We start from the raw sequence: 8,078 nt of genomic DNA, 5'->3' as shown, positions 1-8,078 counted from the left end.
AGCTAAATGAATGATCAGATTATGTGACAAATGGGCCAGATAGGTAGATAGAGGGTTTTTCAAAAAAGATCTGTGTTCATAACATTTTTTTCTCACTCAAATGTGGATGTGATACTCCTTTAAGATCTTAAAATGTATTAATATCTGTTGTACAAAACTTTTTTTAAAAGCAAAAGAAAAAAAAAGATATTCTGGATTACTTAATATAAATAACTGGTTAGGAAAAAAAAAAAAAGAAAATTGATCTTTTTCCTTAATTTCATCCACCTTGTAGATTGCTTTGATGTTTTTCCTAAAGAGTTTGTTTTGCTTATCAAGAAAATGGAATAAAGTGTGAAACACTGAATGACAACTTTCTGATGGAAAACTGAAATATATGGCTGACATTTATTTCTAGAGCCTTGCTCATGGTAAAGTCCCATATGTGAAATTACACAGTCCTTAACATAAAAGATGTTTTGGGGTAAGGACAGTAACTTAGGCTGAAGAGCTTGCACACAGAAAGTTATGTGTGTTCAAACCAGAAACTCTCCATTTCCAGTGAAGTAACTGCAAACAGTATAGGTTCTGTTTCCTATTTATGACTGACTCGATTGGAGATTTCAATACTTTGAAAGAAAATAAGGAAGAAATAAACAAAAACATTATTATCATAAGCCATGTACACTTAGGACAAGAGTGACGCATAAAGTTAGCACTGCTTACGCCTTATTGCTAACTATATAAACCATGTAAATATTTATATTACAGCTATTATCACTGTAAACATGCAGCTTAGTCATAGGCTGACCTGTAAGTAAAAAGTGACATTGAAATCTTTCCTTTGCTTAAGAGCACAACATTTAAACAGGTTTTTGGAGTAGTAGAGCAGGTTTCAAAATGGTTACTTCCCCCAGATTTATACTGAGGCTTTTCTACATACATGAAATCATTGGGTAGGAAGAGCTTGCTATAGAAATCATGGATGCAAATTACATCCATATCTGAAGGTTTTTTTTTTTTTTTTTTTAAATTAATGCTGGGAATCTGGTAGCAGCATATATGAAATACTGTTTATATTAACAATCTTGAGGAAACTAGTTACGACTAGCCTAGAAATGTTACAAGTATGTCAAAACATAATAGAGGAACTGTGAAATTTCCTAGACTGCCAGTACATGATGGTGTATATGAATAATAGAGTAAGAAGAAAGAAATAATAATCCAATATTTGATACACAGGATAATTTATGTCTTTGAGAAAATTAACAGAATAAATGACAGTTAAAAGATCCATTTAAATCTGTAACTACTTTATATAAAGCAGTTGTTCCACTCTTACCATTCAGGCTGGGAGCCTGACATAATGCTGCAGAAACTGGAAGGAAGGCACGTGTGACAGATGAATACAAAAATATGATTTGATAACTTTTTTGTTGTTGTATGAATTCAGAGCTTAACCTTCTGGAGCCTTTGATCTGACATTTACTTTGTCTTGTCCGTGCAGCCCACCCATGGCAACCATTCCTTAGCTGGTTTCAGACTTTCTCCAGTTCAACTGCCATCAACATGAGCAAATGGAGAGAAAAACATAGAAGCTTTCCCGTCAGTTTGTAGAGATGAAAAAAACTATATCCTGGAGGACCTTGATCTGATCATGTAGTCTGCCGGAAGGAAAAGAAGAAACATCTGGTGAAAATAAGAGTCTGTTGGCCTGAACATGGGCCAAAAGAAAAACGGACTAACATCAAAAAGATTTCGTAATGCTTGCAGTCAAAGGGGCCTTTGATCGTCTAGTCACCTCTTTCTTATCCAGATACTCCTACACTGCACTGAGTGACTTCTGTTGAAACAAAGCATTTTCATCCTCAAAAGCCTGAGGATGTTGTATGTCACCAGTAGAGAACAAAATACACCAAAGCAGGCTGTTAAGGAACTGAACTTGTGAAATATGCTGCAAATATGCTCCACTGAACTAAAAAAAAAAAACAGCAAAATTATCAAAATCACACAGAATATAATTTGAAGTTATTGGTCAAAGCACACCATCATATAAAAATGTTTTGATTATAGAGCTATAGTATTATACAGTAACCTGCTACAACCTAAAATGGATTTTAAAATGTCTATATGCAAACACTGATCTTTGTTTTGCTTGACCACAGGAATGTTAAATAATCCTTACCAAAATAGTCTCAAAGTTGTTAACATAATAATACTGTACACAGAAATTATTCCCTTGAATACCACTCTTTTTTTTCAGTAGCAACATAATTTACATCTCATCATTCACAGTTTACACAAATCACGAAGTTAAAGTATATTTTGCTGCTGGCAGAGCGTTTTTGTTAATCCTGTAGCTGTAAAAATTCTGTGATGATTTCCCATTTCTATAAAATGTGCGTATAATGTTTCTTTTATGAAAACATGTTTTTGATCCAAATCCTTACGAACTTTTCCCTGCCTTGTAGCGAGGACGGATGAGCAACGCGGCGCCGTCTCGGGTGCTCTGCTGACCAGCAAAGCTGCCGGGGCTGGCGGAGCAGTTTGCGCCCCAGGGACAAGAAATGTCCATTTGCGGAGCGCTCGGGCTCTCAGCTCTCAAAGTTGGGCTAATCCGGAAGCAATGCTGACAGGCTTTATCTGCCAGTGCTTGTTAAGAAGGATTTATTGAAGATAGTAAAGGAATTCCTCTAAAAATTACAATAACAGACTTCTGGAAGTCTTCTCTTACTCTTGATTTTGCAACGGATGGATGATAATGCAAAAACATGCAGCAACGTTTTTGTCTTCTTGTATCAACCTTGTCTCTTCAACAGGCACATTGATCAACTTGAGTCTGTAGGGTGTCCCCTAAAGGGGAACAGGCAGAGCTGAGGATGGGGAGCATTTGGAAGAATGATTCTAAGAGTTTATTTTATGAGTCAGTGCCTTTATTTTTGTTCTTGTACAAGGAGAGAAGCTGCGTTTCCCATGGAAGCCTGTATCCCAAGGGAAGCCCCCATAGCCCCGGGGAAGGGATTGCCCGGCCTTGGTCCGTGCCTGGTGCCCCACGCAGGTCCCCACCAACAGCAGCCCACCTGGTGCCCCGGCATCCGCTACAGGCAGTTCTGTCAAGAGTGGTTCAGCTGTGTTCAAACCTTCTGGATTCAAACTTGCATCCTTCAAATTTACCTTAGCTTCTTGAGTTGGCAGTGGAATAGGACAGAAATAGGTGCTAATGACAAAAAGAGCCTTAATAGAGAAAAAAATTACTGTCACATAGGTTGTTCCGGTGTAAGAAAGTTGCAAATATGATACTCTAAACAATCACTCTTAAAGTGGCATTTGAAATCAGTAAGCACTAGCAAGAGTTCTCAGAGAACATGATTTTCATCTCTCTTACTGTTTTTTTTTCCCTGTTTTTCTGTTTATACTGCCTTTAAAACATTCACATGAAAATGAAAACTTGCTGTAGAGAGAAATGCAAATGAAGGGAGGATTGAACCGGCTTTACATTAAGCATTTTTTAACATAGCCAATATAAAAATTATAATCAAGTTATGCAAAAGTATTGAAGAACATAAGGAAATCTGAGAGCTGTATGTATCTGTAGATAGTGGGTAGGTGGTATCCAGCTCAGATTCTGCTCATCTAAAGGTATTTACTCTAACTTGTCCAAACAGAGTTTTCAGGTAGATGTCATACAGTTTATTTGATCAGGAAGTATAGCTGGGAATTACATACAAGCTTTCAGGCACACAAAATGTTCCTGAGATCTGAAAAGGAAGCAGCAGACTTCAAAGGTAAATACAAATGGAGGGCAATTTTTCTTCATTAGCTGTGGAGCATACTGGAAGTTACACAGCAGCCGAGCGGTAATAGCTGGTGCGTCTGGCTGGATGGTTTGTTTCCTGCATATTCATCAGGAATCAGCATCACTGTTGAGCCTGATTCCAGGCAGCAACTTTCATGTCTGCCCTGGTTTAGAGGTAGCGCTGCTGTAGCCCCTGTAGATGCTGATCTGCTAAGGATACCAGTGCAAGCATGCAGGTAGAGGAGGGATCTTTTATCAGACTGCGTAGATGGCACCCTCCTTAACATCTGAAATAGAGGTGGGAGATGCCTCCATGCTCTACTGGGACTCTCCTGGTGATGTGTTGCCTTGGGATACTGTGCCCTGGTGATAAGTGGTCCACTCAGAAGCAGAGTCAATCTGCAAATAGCTGCAGTGGCTTCAGAGGTGACTGTCTTCCTCCTGCTGCTTGTTTGCTCTCCCTGGAGATGACTGCTCTCTGATCATTACTGACAGGGGTAGGTGCTTAGAAACATCTCTAGGTCAGAGTGGGGATGAGGATGGCAAGATCCCTGTTGTCCCCTACATATACTCCAAGTAGGCAGTGCAGCTCAGAGCCAAAACAGGTAGTACCTGTCCCTCTAAAGCATCCTCAAAGCGAGAATCTCACTTCAAAGGCTCTCTCTGGAAGAGAGGGCTGTCCGGGCAGAGCTGCGAGCGGCCTGGAAAGGGATGACGCCGGAGCTCAGGTTTCTGCATGGGTGTTCACACAAACCTTCCAGGAGTTGAGCAGGCTGCTGGGGAACTTCCAGCTCTGTAGGTGGAAGGGCAAGTTCTGCAGCCAGTGAAAGGAACCCACCCACTTCCCAAAAAGTCAGAGATGAATTCCCTAAGGCATTTCCCTGGAGACTTCCTCCTCCTCTACTGAAAAATACACGGGAGTGTATTTGCAGCCTTCCTTTCACTGGCTGAATAATACATACTATCTTGCTATTACCTGTCACATTTATTTTGATTATTCAGTTTTTTCTTTTATTTTGATTTGTGTCCAATGATGTTGAAAAATACATATTTTAATTACTTTCCATGCTTCCTTTACTGGCTTTCTATCTGTAAAAATAATGGTTTTTGGCAGCTTTTTGGCTTTTGGCGTCATAAAGTCCCTAGATCAATTACAACAAGGTGACTCAGCATCTGCACAGCCACTTGTGAAGATTTCAGCCAGGGCTTCACTTGATTAATGAGTGTTGGCCTTTTCTTTAGATAAATTCATGCTGGATTTTGCCCAAGGGCTACAGAATGGGCACTCTAGGGAATTCAGTAGAAGCTTGTACTTGAAATGACTTTTCTTTCAGATATGTTTACTTAATGATTGCTTGCTTGGAGATAAAACCCACGATAAGGGAAAAAAGCCCGTCAAAAACCTAGAGAACTGTGTTCATTAGAATTTTTTTCCAGAGTTTACGTATAAGAGCCCGTTCTCTCTGAGCAGAAAGATTATCCAGCAACCCCTGCACTGGGCCAAGTCCTCTGAAGTAGCCGAGAACTCCGAGGACATTGCCTTGCACGTGTGTGGTGCCCCCAGCAGCAGCGAGGGACATCAGTGTTTCAGTGACCTCTGCCACTTGGCAGGAAACAGCAGCCTCCTGCCCTTGCCAGGGAGGACTGGTGTGTCCACCTTTCCCAGGCACCAAGGTGGCCGAGGAGTCTGTACAACACCAATCTGCTCCTTGTGCTGCCTCCTCCTGCAGGCAGCTGGGTCAGGGCTTGGGGACTTTGTTGTAAAAACACACACATGCTTTTGGTGCCAAACTCTCGGGTGTTTCTTTTCCACACAGCAGGTCAAGCAAATGTAAGTAGGAGACCTCAGACAGCCTTGAAAGCACCAGGTTGGAAATGGGAAGCAGGGAGAGAGAAGAGTAAGCAAGAATGTAAGGAAGATGGGAGGGAGTCAAGGACTGTGATTGAACTCGACACTCAGGACATCAGGTCTCTTTTTCCGCTTTCACAGAATCTCTACTTGTGCATAAAAAGCTTTACAACTGTTCGGAGGCAGCTTTAGATTGTGGGGCTCAAATATGTAGCAAAAAAAAAAAAAAATCCAAGTGCAAAATCTATCATTTTTGGATGCTTAACTTCTATTGGTTAACTTCTCTGCCTGAGAAAGAAGGGTTTCTCTGAAGGAATCCTTTGAAACTCTGCAAATCTCATGTTCAATTTGCAAAAAAGAGAGGAAACGGGAATGGATGTGTGCACAGATAAAGTGGATAATGAAGAAAGCAGAAATGAAGAAAGCAACAGGAAACAGAACACAGTGTATGTGCTTTAGAGTACCTGTCAATCTAAAGTAATATTATAAGTAAACAGAACCTTTTTAATTTGTGAAAATTAATCCTTTTCAGGACTGAATTAGCTAAAGCATATCCCCATGAAATAACCTTCATTACATAAATCAATGCACTGATGGATTACCAAGTTTTCAGCCAAAAAAATTGCACCACCATAGGTGTGAAGTTCCCTGATCACCTAATAAATTGATAACTTGGAAGCCTAGTTGTGACAACTTAAATGTCATCACTATTAAACAAGTTGCCAAAATGCAAATAACCATCCTAAGTCATTAAAATGTAATTATAAAGGACAGCTGGGTCTACTATCGATCTGGGCTATGGGGACTCATAATGGGGAAAAATATGGAACTTTCACAGAACCAAAATAAGACTCTGTAGGCGCCAACCAGGGCTGACATGGGAAGCGAGCAAAGAGAACACGTACTTTGTGCATATCCAGTTACTGCTGCTCATGGAAGGCTTCAATTACTGATACAGACTTGGAATAAATGCTGCTAGCCTGACATTCAACAAATGTCTTGACCTAATCTCTGACGTATATGAAAAGCACTTTGTTTATAAACAAGGTAGGCTCAGCTAACAGGAGAGGCAGATAGACTGCATAGCAGTTCAGATCTAGCAGAAATGGCAATGGAATAGAGACTAAATTTGCTCTAATGTAGAATGCTGGCACAGGTTTTGTCTAAGCCTTGTTTTGAGAGCCAGGAAGACTTTAAGTGATAAAGAGGGCTTGAATTTTGGCTGGGACTATTAATAAAGGCAAAAGTAACTGAATAAGGCTTTACAGAAATGTGATATGTGAAAGCTGTTTTTCAATCATGCTGATAACTCTAAGCTGTTACACTATCTTCCATATTTATATTTTACTTAGTATTTATTATTTAGATTTGGGAAGATTTTTGGACAGAAGGTGCTACTGATAAGAACAACATCTACTGGGAAACAGGAAAGATGACTTATTGGGTAAAGCACCAGTCTAAAAGCTTCAATGTATGTGTATAATAGTTAAGTATAAATAGACAGAGTCATGAAAAGCTGTGGGCATGTGAAAGGAAAACTGAGAAAAGTGAACACAGCTACCACCACAGTGCATTGGACAAAATATGGATGCATCTATAGCACCTTTTAATATGCTTGTCAATAGGTTACCTAAACATTTATGTGATAATATTCTAAGAAATTCTAAGCGACCAACCTAGAAGAATACTTTATAGATTAGAGACATCTGAGTAAAAAGACCTAGAAAAGTGAACTTCTAACAGATAGTATTAGTACTATTTGTGTTTTCTCTTATGTATTTGATTGTACAGGAATTATGGCTTTATTCCATAATGCCACTGGCATTTGTTGTTTCTGCAAGTATCTGCACTTCAAGGAGTTGTATTTTCCTGCAAGGTATTTCATGTGGCCAAACCAATTTTCTCTATTAATTCATTCTGGCCATGCACATGCCAAAGTACTGCCCATACATTCCAAAACTTGAGGAAAGATGCTAGACACGAAGTAGAAATCTGCTAATTTGAATGAATACTGATGGAATACAGAAAGGTGATGTAGCGTTAGAAAGTTGGTCTTGCCTTTAGATTATAGGCCCACTTATCCCATATACTTCTGGAGTTGACTCCATATCAGAGAAATATTTGATAAAGCCACGTTACTGCAAAGCTACGTGCATTGCAACTTGTTCGTTCTCTCCCTGTATATTTTGGAAAACAGTAACTCTTCAAGGGTTGTATTTCAGACAGCCTGAAATAAAGGACACAAGAAGGATGAGCAAGGAATGATGGAGGAAATGGCAAGAAGGAAGAATGCACCACAAGGAAGCCAGAGGAGCAAGGCAGGAGCTTCACAGGGCTCCAAGCAAGGAAAGATTGTTTGCACTACTAATTTCCTTCCTTTTTATCCTTGCAGATGACATAATAACTTCGTGTAGTATTGTAATTATCTTACCATTTGTAATTTTATTTGTTATG

Source organism: Nothoprocta perdicaria, unplaced genomic scaffold (assembly GCF_003342845.1).
Source record: "Nothoprocta perdicaria isolate Ctin4 unplaced genomic scaffold, notPer1 scaffold_25, whole genome shotgun sequence".
In the NCBI taxonomy this organism is placed as follows: Eukaryota; Metazoa; Chordata; class Aves; order Tinamiformes; family Tinamidae; genus Nothoprocta; species Nothoprocta perdicaria.
This window is presented reverse-complemented; position numbering follows the sequence as displayed.